This window comes from Hermetia illucens, chromosome 1, assembly GCF_905115235.1.
Source record: "Hermetia illucens chromosome 1, iHerIll2.2.curated.20191125, whole genome shotgun sequence".
Classification (NCBI taxonomy): domain Eukaryota; kingdom Metazoa; phylum Arthropoda; class Insecta; order Diptera; family Stratiomyidae; genus Hermetia; species Hermetia illucens.
Genome location: NC_051849.1, coordinates 111,976,249 through 111,989,328, shown reverse-complemented (window position 1 = coordinate 111,989,328; position 13,080 = coordinate 111,976,249).

The window sequence follows — 13,080 nt, the reverse complement described above, 5'->3', positions numbered from 1 at the left end:
CGTGTAGCTGGACCGCCTCGAACTTGACGATGCAGTGAAACATCGCCCTGGCTTTCGTAAGGGATGATTGTTGGAATTTTGGGGCAAAGGTTACAAGGAAGAGGTGGAGGGGTTTCGCGTTTCGTCGGGAGGAGCTAGTTTCGTATTGACGAACGCTGGTGGCTTCGGAGATGCCGAGGCGGTGTAGCTCCTTGCGGATTTCTTCGGTGGAGTAAGTAAAATCTAGTCCCCGGAGGACTAGGTTGACGGGTTTCATGTGGGATGGGGTATATGTGAAGAAGGGGTGGTTACCTTCTTTCAGTATGTATTTGGCAGATTCGTAATCTGCCTGGGAAGTGGCGAGGACGTGGGTGGAGTGAATTGATGTTTTTAGGGCTATGTTGTTAGGGATCGTGGAGAGGATTTTGGTGGTAATGTTCTTTGTGGTTGTGGGGTCAGCGCGTATGATTAAAGGCGGACATTTTTCCTGACTTACCTCTTGTGTCTTAGGTTTGGCTGCTTGAACGGCTCGTGGTGTGGTTGAGGTGGTTGTTATCGGTGTGTGGCTGGATGGCTGTTGTAGTTGTCGGGCTGGACCTTCGGCTACATTGATTGGTGTGGTAGTTGGATGAGGTCTGGTTGTAGTTTCTATTGCTGCGGCTGGAATTTGTTGTATCGTCGGATTTTTCACTTCTGCCATGGACCGTTCTCCTCGTTTCACATGGCATGATGTGGTTGGCGTGATAGTTTGGTGAGTTGGGATGGTGAGGGCTATGGTGCTTTTGGTCAATGATGAACTGAACAGTGCGGCGAGCCGGTCGTACCATGGGTGCGTGTGTATCAGGTGGGTGAGATGTAAAGCCTCTGAGAAGACCACATTGTACACTTTTGCTCGTATAGCGGAATATCCCCGATGGGCTTATGTATCGCAGGATGTCCGTTAGTGGATGTAATGCCACCCGAGAGTTTAATTGGTTTATTCCTCAGATATTTTTGAAGTTATCAAAGGACTGCGCAATGCCCTCAATGCAGCTCGATTATTATTACAGACTGCGATGCGCCTGCTCTTCACCCGTTAGTCAATCATCCATTCGCCCATATGACAAACCGCTACATATTGTTCCAAGGAAAAAGCCCACTTCCCGCTTCTATTCGACAGGTGGACTTCTATTCCAGAACACTGCTGTTCAATTATATCATTCTTCTGGTTCGTCCGAGTTTTCTTTTCGTTTCCAGATAACCGCAGATCAGAAGGCATTGCGAAAACTGGATTGAGTTCTATGTTCATTGTCTCCCCATAAATTTAATCGAATTAACCTATGAGCTGCTCTCATTGCAGTGCTCTGAATAAAAAAATCCAGGGGCTGCAAATCGAGTCATGCATTTAGAGTTCCACCGGATATCGTGTTCATGTTACCGGTAATACTCAGACAAACAGTGTGGCTAGTTTACAGCGAAAGTTCTTTTGATTCATCTCAACCTACCACTAAGCTACTTACCACATAAGTGAACATCGGCCTAATGATAACAACATATACCCACATTACTACCTACGCCCCCACAAGTTATGGGAGCACGTATCATCTTTACCTCAACATGCTTTTCCAAAGAGCTTTTTTTCCAGAATAACTCCCGGATACTTCACTTCTTCGGAGAGCTGAAGGGTAGCACCCGTCATATCTGGAACGCAAAGACCATTCAGTTTAATCCTTTTTGTAAGTAATACCATTGTGGTTTAATTATTTTATATTTCTACATAACGTTCCGAGATCTCGACCGACAAGTAGTATAACCGCGTCATCAACATAAGCTTGAGCGTGTATGGGCAAATTTTTCAGCTCGCACTGTAATAAGTCAATCAACATGCTTCACAAAAGTGGCAATAGCACACTTTCTTCAGGGCAGCCTTTTGTCACTTCCGTCGTTAGGTAGCGCAATCTCCGCGTTAGCTTAGCATAGATCCAGTGAAGTAAAGTTTCATCAACACCATGCTCTCTTCGGCATCGCAGAGCTTTTGACAAACGCCCTTTAATGTGCGCGAACACCCCTGTCTTCGAAACCAAAAAATGGAGAATGGACTCCCAGGACTTTTCACGCTTGTAAGTGTGTCGTCACGAATGTGACGCTCAACCATTCTCACCAGGAATTTGAGCGAAAATGATTGTTTGTTGTTCTCTGCGTTAAGCGATGGAAAAACTGTTGGAATATGGACATCAGTTGCGCCATTTCTTCACTGATTTTAAAGCCGCGTATGACAGCATAGCCAGAGTAAAACTGTACAAGGCCATAAGACAATTCGGTATCCCGACGAAATCGATAAGCCTGACCCTGACCAATGTGCGAGGCGAGGTAAAAGCAGCAGGATCACTCTCAAGACCATTCAACACCAACAACGGTCTAACCTGGCCCTGGTTCGCGATGCAGACATAAATGCGAGAGGCACTATCCTCTTTAGGCTTAGACCGGATACCGGTTGTTACGCCGTTGATGATGATGACTATCCTCTCCACTCAACTACTGGCTTACACTGACGATATTGACATTATGGGAAGAACAACCCGAGATGTTCACTTTACCTTCACCCTGATCGAGCAAGCGGTGCAAGATCCTGGGCTGCAGATTAATGAAGGCAAGATGAAGTACATGGTGGCAATGTCAGCGCAGAAACCAAAGAACGAACAACATCGTTGACAATTTCTTCTATCTAGGGTTGAAAATCACAACCGATAACTGCTAAAACGCTGAAATCCGCGCTCGGTTGTTGGCTGCCAACAGAGTCTATTTCAATTGGATCAAAGCTCTTACTGTATAATACTTAATCTTGTTAGTCCTTATGTACTTCTTGGAAACGTGGGTTCTTAGCAAGAAAAAATGCAAACTCTTGGTCGCGTTCGAGAGGAGAATCCTACGAAGAATTTTTGGCCCCTTACATGAGGATGGACGATTCCGTAGCTTACATAACGGCGAAATCTATGAGCGATACCATGACCGTCTTGTTGTGGATAAAATCCGGCTCAATAGGTTACGGAGGGCGGGTCACTTAATCCGCATGGATAAGGATGATCCGGCCCAAAAAGTCTGTAAGGGCGATATCTATCGTAGAAAAAGAAGACGAGGCCTTGAGATGGAGTGATGGCGTAGACCAGGACGTCAGACAGCTTTTAGGGATATCGAATTGGTGGACCTGGGAGGGTGTCCGGGGTGTCTGTTCTCATGGATGTTGTACTTCCAAGAAAGCTTTTGTGAAAGTTTCATCCGGTTTTCTAAAAGAGGCTAAATAATCCTTTTAACGAACTTGCACAGCCGCTGTGAGTTATGGAAGTTTAGCTAGTCTTCATTCTTCTTGCTTTTGCAAGCAAGATTCAGAAGTTGCCCGGTTGATTACCTGAGACAGTTGCAGTTCTCGGTTCCACCATGGAACCTTTTTACCACTTTGACCTCGGGAAATAGGACAAGCCTCTTTAGAGCGCTCTAAACGTATGCGATTCACAGTTTTTGATGTGTTATCGCCAGAGGAGCCCTTAATCACCGAGAAAGCTCCACGTTGCCAAGAAGTTTATTGAATTTGGTCCAATTAGTTTTCCTAGGATTCCCTCTTTGTACTACGGACTGTTCACCTGAAATAGTCGAACTAAATTCCAAGCAACGGTGATCAGAGCGTGAGACTTCATCTAGCACTCGGCAGTCTCTAATCAACTCTACTCAACCTTGTAATGCAAACTATTAGGTCAATGACTTCATTTTTTCTTGGCTCCACGAACGTACGGTGCGCCCCATTGTGTAGTCATCAGACCAGCTGAAATGATAAAATCAAACAGCTTCACTCCTCTGCGATTGCATTTGCAACTGCCCGTCGGTCGCGAGAATCTCCCGTCGTAGAAGATCTTAGTCCTCTTTACTGATCCAACACCACGGATTTTGTTAAAACGAACGAATGGCTTTTTGACCAGAAATATATAAGAGCAGTATTGTAATTTTGCCAGCCTTGTGTCAGTAGACAGGAATAAGATTGGGCATGTAGCAGGTTAATTTGACTATCCTTTATGTTTGACATAAGTGACATAAGTGGTATCTAATGTTAAAACTGCCACTAACTGACAAATCTCCTCAGCGCTGTTACCAGCTTGTCCTTACCTTTCGCAGAAAGTTCCGCTATCTAACGTCCGAATCCTGCGGATATTGCATTGGTGGTGTAGTATTCTCGGATTCTCTTCAGTTTCTTCCATTGTCGCCAGCTGAAAACCCTCTCAGGTTCACGTTGTCGGGCTGCATGGATCTGTTCTTCCACTTTTCCTGGTATAGTCGGAAGAGAAGGTTCTGATAGGCAAACGTGTACTGCCTTTTCCTTTGCGGGTGAAGTTTCCTTGTGCCGAGTCTTCCTTTCCCATTTTATTGAAGAAACAGGCAAATGTGCCAGGGCTTAATCAGGCTTCCAGTTCTTCTTATTAAGGGAGTTCTTTAACTATCCTGGGAAAGCAAATCTGGTGCCGCCTCCAAAATCCGTGCCTTAGCCACGAAACTATTTTTCTAAAATTGATAGACCAGTAGCTTACTCCAAGCTACAATTTTGTTTTATTATGTATATATATTTCGGGAGCAACTTACTCCCTTCATCAGTACAAAGCTACTAAAAACAATTGCGATTCTACGGTTCTATTTATACTAAAAACACTAACTACCTAAATTACTTTTTAACAAAAAAAAAACAAGGTTTTCGCGTTGAATGATATGGGCTTCTTCGACTATGTGCGCTGCCACTAACGACCTTATGCACGACTTTTGTTTCCGAACACTACTTACCGCTTTCTTGATATTTCGTTAAATCTCGTCGTTACCAGGCGTTTCGTTTGTCCTATGTATAGTTTATTGCAGTCGCTGCACGTTATTGCTTAACTCTTGCCAGTAAATTCTGCAAGGTGGACGATCGACTCGAAGCTACGACTTCCAGTTGGTACTTTTTTACCCAATTCCTGACGTTTTTGAATAGGTAGGAATATGGGATACTTATTCTACGTTCACAAGCGGGGTCGGTTCGTCGTGATCGGTTTCGCCATTGATCTGGATGCAATTTCGAGGCTTTTGAATCCTCATCCAGCGAATCAAGCCACAGTTGCTTTCGGCCTGCCTTTTGGTCGTTTAACATCGGCTTCGATGTTCAGATCTTGGCAAGTGAATTCTCATTCAGCATGAATTGCGTGACCATACCATCGAAGACGCCTCTTTTCCACGATCGGTCCAACCCCATTACGATCGGGGATATCCTCATTTCGCGTGTGTGTAGGGCGCTGGACGTTGGATGTCTCGTATGACGCTGTTCATAACAAGAACAAAGAAGAGTGGTGAGAGTGCATATATAGTAATTAAAAGTATATTGCCATATTCATATTTTCTAGAAATTGACTATGAACACCCTTAACTTGACTATAGAATCTTTAGCTTTCGTAGTAATATAGGCTATACTATGGGGCATGATACTATCAAGTTTGGCGAAAATCGTACTATTACTAACATGAATGCATGCTAAATATACTTATACAAACACACAATACACAGCTTTCATACGTGAAGTATTAAGCTTCCGGTTTCCCGACTTGTTTTTAGTCTTTAGAATTTTGTCTTCCGAGCGGAACTCATCTCTCGTTGTAAATGTTGAATTTTTGACTCCATTCCGAAGGGGGGTGGGAGTGTTATGGAAGAGGAACGAAATCGTCTTTTACAGACCCAAGAATGTAAAAATGAGGTGCCCCAATCGGTATTCAGTATACGAGTGACTCTTGAACGTACACTGTTAAAAATGAAAAAAGTTTGGAGCGCAAGAATTTGGCATAACTTTTGCTGGCTGCAAGAACTAGCGCTCTGAAGTGGCGAGGAAGTAGACGGAGTAGCCACTCTTTGGTCCGAGTCAGCACCAAGTGGCCAAGGAGAACAGAATTTGCTTCCAGCATTGATATGGACACCTCGTTGAGGTGTTTCGCTCACGGCAGGATCCACAAGAGAACATAAGCCCCTCCAGATGGGACGACATTCAAACAAATTCATAATGTTCTTTTTGCGAAACGAGCTGCATCTCTGTTAGTATTTTTGGTATAAGTTCATTATGGGGGCATCAGCGACCAAACATGCAAAACAAGAGGGTACATTTTTTTTCCATCAGATATAGTCATGTGGGGTATCAAATTAAAAGTCTCGGTTAGTACTTTTCAAAGTCGGTCTTAGTTTTGATATTTGTTCGAAAGCTGGGGAGTGCGGGAGGTTGAAAGTGATCATTTCTTTAATGGACCCATTCCCAGAAAAACCTGAAAAAAATTAAGAGGCTGCCACTGTATGGTGTCTAGGCTCCGAAATACTCTCCATACCGATATTTGTTCAAATAAAGTTAATATAAGTACATTACTATAATTTTTAGTAATTGGCAGAAAAACTCCCCTTAAGTTCATCCTAGAATCACGAAATTTTGCAGGCAATAGGCTACAGCATAGAGCATAATCCTACCTACCTAACTTGGTGAATATCGCACTATTACTAACAAAGTTATAATAGGTCAATATCACTTGAAAGTGGATATTTTCACATAATGTATGCATATATTATAATAATAATCGTTGGCGCAACAATCCATGTTGGATCAGGGCCTTGAAGTGTGTTAGAACACTTCATTCAAGACCGTAACGGTACACTCGGAGGCAATGTGGTCAGCATTGCGCTCGCCCGAGATTATTACCCTGAATTGACTCAGGTACTCATTCGCAACTGAGTCGACTGGTATCCGACGTCAAATCACGATACAAATTCCACTGCCACCAGTGAGATTTGAACCGCGACCTTCCGTACGACAGCCTTGCTATTGCCTGCTATATACTAATGGGACAGATGCACACTCAAATCCTTTTATAAAATAAAAATATACAAAACCTTTCGTACTTTAAGCATTTAGCTTCCGGTTTCCCGACTTGTTTATGCATAAAAAAGCCTAATTGAGGTAGGGACGATACATATTTGTTTTCTGGTCGTAAATCTTTTTGAGGTTTTGTTTGCAAAACAAAACCTTATTAAAATCGGTTCAACGTCTGTCTGCCTGTCTGTCTGTCCGTCTGTCTTTTTAAGGTTTTGTTTGCAAAACAAAACCTTATTAAAATCGGTTCAATGTATGTCTGTCTGTCACAAATACTTTTCTCAGAAACGGCTATACCGATTGACACGAAATTTGGTAACAAGGTGGGAAGTGTGGACCCCCAGTCATGCAGTGAGTAATATACTTCTATGTTGACATTTAGAGGGGGTACCCATACATGTAAAAGGCGGGTGTACAATTTTTTTCGATTACTACTTTTCGAAGCCGGTCTTAGTTTTGAGATTCGTTAGAAAGGCGGGGAGTGGGAGGGGTAGAAAGTGATGATTTCTTTAACAGACCCATTCTCAGAAACTGCACAACCGAAATATCTGAAAAAAATTCATGAAGCTTCATCTATATGGTGCCCAGGCTTCAAAATACTCTCCATATCGATATCTGTTCAAATTAAGTTAATAATAGTATATTACTATATTTTTGGGGAAATTGATTGAAACCACCCTTAAGTTTATCCCAGAGTTATAAAAGTTGGTAGTAGTATAAAATATAATATGAAGCATATTATTCCCAAGTTTGATCAAAATCATACTATTAGTAAGAAGGTTAGGGTAGCTCAAAATTGTCTTTACCGTGTAAATTTACTACCCGAAGTACTAAATCTGACATGCTAAATGCATATACATAACGGGATACGTACAAATGATATAGTTCTGCACTCAAATATACTCACAGAAGAAGCAAATAAAAGCTTTCAAACCTGAAGCGCCCAGCTTCCGGTTTCCCGAGTTGTTTTTTTTTTTGAGGAGGTGGAAATCTTCAAAAGACACTGACCTGAGTACGCCAGCGTGTGGGATTTTTACCCACTAAAACCACTCCCGACTCCCTCCAAGCCCCGTGGAACCATCGTACGGTATTGCATCACGGGGCGGACTCAGCTCATTTTAGCTTGGTCCCCTTTCGTCTCTACGCGGCGTACGTAAGCGCGCTTTTCTGGTCTCCTCTGCCTTTCGCAGTTTGCTCTGGATAGATACGACCATGGAGTGGATCGCATCCCAATCATCCTGGCATTCTTCGCACCAGATTCTCTGGTACGAGCACCTCTCCTAGAATCTCCTCTAGGTCTTCCTTTCCTCCACAAACCTTGAACAGTGGAAGAATACATGCTCTGGGTCCTCTGGGACTCCATCGCAGTTTGGACAGTCGGGTGGGGTATCCAGTTTAAACCTGAACAGGTACTGCCGATATCTTCCATGCCCCGTGAGAAACTGATTAAGATTATAATTAATCTCACCGTGCCGTCTCTCCAGCCTGTGTGTCCACCGACTCTTTCCCGAGCATTCCCAACGCTTTTGCCATCTATTTAGCGATCTCTCCCTTTCCGCGTTGTTCGTCTGCGATAAAGGAGAGATAGACTTCGCATTATATATATTCGTCATCTCATTTGCCAAGATGTCAATGGGCATCATTCCAGAAATGACGAATGCTGCATCATCTGAGACAGTCCTGAATGTCGAGCATACCCTTAGGCCTGTTCTTCTGTAGACTGAACTCAGTTTGTTAGCGTTAAATGTAACCTGCAATGCGTTTCCCCAAACTGGAGCTGCATAGAGCAGGATCGAACTCTCTACCCTAGCTATAAGCAACCTGGAAGCTGTCTGCCTGTCAGAAGCACTTTTCTCAGAAACGGCTATACCGACTCACACGAAATTTCGTGAGAAGGTGGGAACTGTGGACTCCCAGACATGTAGTGAGTGATATCCTTCTATGTTGAGATTTAGGGGGGTCCCCATATATGTAAGAGGCGGGTGTAAATTTTTTTTTCACCAAATATAGTCATGCGGGGTATCAAATGAAAGGTCTCTATTAGTGTTTTCCGAAGCCGGTATTAGTTTTGAGATTCGTTGAAAAGGCGGGGAGTGGGCGGGGTTGAAATTGATGATTTCTTAAACGGACCTATTCTCAGAAAGTACCCAACCGAAAAATCTGAAAAAATTCATGAAGCTGCCCCTATATGGTGCCCAGGTCTCAAAATACTCTTCATATCGATATCCTTTCAAATTAAGCTAATAATGTTATATTACCATATTTTTAGGAAAATTGAGTAAAACCCCCCTTAAGTTTATCCCAGAGTTATAAAAGTAAGTAAGTAAGTAAAAAATAAAAGTGGTAGTAGTATAAAATGTAATATGAAGCATATTATTCCCAAGTTTGATCAAAATGTTACTATTAATAACAAAGTTACAGTACCTCAAAGTTGACTTTGCCGTGTAAATTTACTGCGACTAAATATTAATATCACACGAAAATAGTCAGACATGTTAAATGCATATACATAACGGCCTATGTACAGATGGGATCGTTCTTCACTCAAATATACTCACAGAAGAAGCAAACTAAACCTTTCATACCTGAAGCGCTCAGCTTCCGGTTTCCGGGATAATATGCTTCATATTATATTTTATACTACTACCAACTTTTATAACTCTGAGATAAACTTAAGGGGGGTTTTACTCAATTTTCCCAAAAATATGGTAATATGCTATTATTAACTTAATTTGAACAGATATCGATATGAAGAGTAATTTGAGGCCTGGGCACCGTATAGAGGCAGCTTCATGATTTTTTTGAAATTTTTCGGTTGTGTGGTTTCTGAGAGTGGGTCCATTAGAAAAATCATCATTGTACACCCCTCCCACTCCCCGCCTTTTCAACAAATCTCAAAACTAAGACCGGCTTAGAAAAGTACTAATCGAGGCCTTTCATTTCATGCCCCACATGACTATATTTGGTGAAAAAAAATTTACACCCCCCTTTTACATGTATGGGGACCCCTCCTAAATCTCAACGTAGGAGGATATCACTCACTGCATGTCTAAGGGTCCACAGTTCCCACCTTTCCACCAAATTTCGTGTCAATCGGTATAGCCGGTTCTGAGAAAAGTGCCTGCGACAGATAGATAGACAGACAGACAGACAGACGGACAGACAGACAGCTAGGTGAGGCTGCAGCAATCAAAATGAGCAGAGATTCAGTGGTGATAGAATGTAAGGACTTGGATGAAATCGCCACGAAGTCCGAGATCTGTGAAGCCTTGCAATCTCAATTAGGAATACAGTCAGTGAGCGAGGCCAACGTGCTACGACTTAGGAAGGCGTACGGGGATACACAGATAGCGTCGATAAGTCTTCCTGTCGAAGCAGCAAAAAAGGCTATAGCAGCAGGTAAAGTTCGTATTGGATGGGTGGTTTGCCGGATGCGAGAGCAAAGTCAGGTGCATAAATGTTTTAAGTGCTGGCAGTTCGGCCACATTGCGAAAGCCTGTACCAGCTCACAAGACAGATCTAGTCTGTGTCGCAAGTGCGGAGAGCAAGGCCATTTTGCGAAGGATTGCAGCGGAAAGCCCAAATGCGTGTTCTGTGTTGAAATGAAAAATAGCGACAGCGCCCACATTGCAGGAAGCAGCAATTGCCCAGTATTCAGAAAGGCGTTAATAAATAAGCACAAATGAAGTTTATGCAACTAAATCTGAACCACTGTCGAGCGGCCCAAGACCTGCTCTCCCAGAGCGTGTTTGAAAATAATGTCGACGTAGCTATTGTATGCGAACAATATGAAAATCTTCATAGCGGAGTATGGGTAGCTGACAAAAACAGCAAAGCCGCGATATGGAGCTGCGGAAGTCGTGCTATAGAAGATGTAAAAAAACATCCAGAGAACGGATTTACACGTGCCAAAATAGGAGGTATATACATCTATAGTTGTTACGCAGCCCCGAGCCTTACGCTGGAGGAATTCACTTTGTTGCTTGAGAAACTATCTTTTGATGCCAGGCGCTATAATCCCAAAATAACTCATGGGCAGAAGAATGGGGAAGCAGAAAAACAAATGCAAGGGGGCAAATACTGCTAGAGGCATTCTCGCGTCTAAATGTTGTACTTGCGAACTCTGGGGGAGCCAACACATACCGGAGGGGAGAACTACAATCGGTAGTAGACCTCACTTTCGTCAGTGACACCCTTATCAAAGACTTGCAGTGGCATGTTAGCGAAGAGTACACACACAGCGATCATCAGGCTATTGTCTTCCAAACCTCGCGTAGGAATTACATGAAGCCACAAAAAAGAATAACGATGAGCTGGGTAACTAACAAATTCGATGAAGAAATGTTCAAGGAGGTACTTCTAGATGACACATTAGTATCGGGAAGCGCACAAGAAAAAGCTTTACAGGCCGCGGAAAAATTGCAGCGGGCATGCGATGCCTCTATGCCACGGCGTAGCGCTTTCCGAAGACGAAATCCCAATTTCTGGTGGAATTCAGAAATTGAGGAATGTCGGAAAAACTGCCTCAGAGCTAGGAGATGCTTCCAGCGCAGAAGAAATCAACCTGAATTCGTTGAGCTGCACATGCAATACAAGAACGCCAGGAAAAAATTGCAAGTAGCTATCACGAAGAGCAAATCCGAACATTTCAAGCGGATGTGTACCGAAGCTGATTCTGATCCATGGGGTGGCGCCTACAGGTCTGTAATGTCATCACTGAAAGGCAAGCGCTCCCCACCGATTACCTGTCCAAAATTACTACAAAACATAGTGGACACTCTCTTCCCAGAGGATGTGAACTACACAAATCTGCCTAAAGTGCATGTAAACCCCGACGAAATCCCTGAAGTGGTAGAAGAGGAAATTTTTGATGCAGCAAGTAAATTGGCTGAAAATAAGACCCCAGGGCCAGATGGAATCCCGAATATCGCCCTGAAAGTGGCAGCCAGGTCAGCACCAGGTATGTTTGCTAAAGTTTTTACGGCATGCCTCAGAGAAGGAGAATTCCCCGAGCAATGGAAGCTGCAAAAGTTGATACTTATTCCGAAGCCAGGTAAACCATTGGGAGACCCCTCCTCATATCGACCGATATGTTTGGTCAATACCATTGGTAAACTATTTGAACGAGTATTATACAACAGGCTGCTCGCTGTTGCGGAAAAGGAAGGAGGCCTTTCCGACAAACAACTCGGATTTCGTAAGGCGAAATCAACTGTCGACGCAATCAGCATGCTGACTGGCTTGGCTCAGGCTGCAATAGAAGAAGGAAAATGCTGTGCAGTAATAACCCTCGACGTAAAAAATGCGTTCAATAGTGCAAAATGGAATAAAATCATCGAGGCACTCGAAAAGATACAAGCCCCGAAGTACATTGTACGCATTGTGGTCGAGTTTCTCCTTGGGAGAAGACTTTACTGCGACTCGGACGATGGGCTAAAAATATTCCCGACAACTTGCGGAGTGCCACAGGGTTCTGTCCTGGGTCCCTTGCTGTGGCTAGTTATGTACGATGGAGTGTTGACGCTACGCCTACCGGACAACGTGACAACTATTGGCTTCGCCGATGATATCGGAATAACGGTGGTTGCAAAGCACCAAGACGAGATCGAGATCTATGCAAATGAAGCGATATGGGAGATCAATTCCTGGTTGAGAAATTCTGGCCTTTCACTTGCCGAGCATAAAACAGAAGTAGTTCTCATTAGCAAGAGAAGAAAGAACACAACTGTGAAAATCAAAGTTGGCGGAAAAACAATTTACTCCCAACCATCGCTCAAATACTTGGGAGTAATTATTGACAGAAGACTCAACTTCAAAAGACACATTGAGTACGCCGCAACTAAAGCGTCTTCCATCGCTACAACGATCTCGAGGATACTACCGAACATTGGTGGGCCAAGACAAAGTCGACGTCTTCTGCTCTCCAGGGTAGTCAGCTCCGTGCTACTCTACGCAGCTCCAGTTTGGGCAACTGCTCTGAATAACAAAGTGAACTGCCGAAAATTGGGAATGGCATATCGATTAAGTGCACTCCGGGTATGCAGTGCATATCGGACAACATCAGGAGAAGCAGCATATGTACTAGCAGGGATGCTCCCCATAGACATCTTGGCGAAGGAAAGTCGGCGACTCTACGACAAAACGTATGCAGCTGGAGAGTCTAGCGCATTTCGACGGCAGCTGGCACGGTGGGAATCTATCGAACGGTG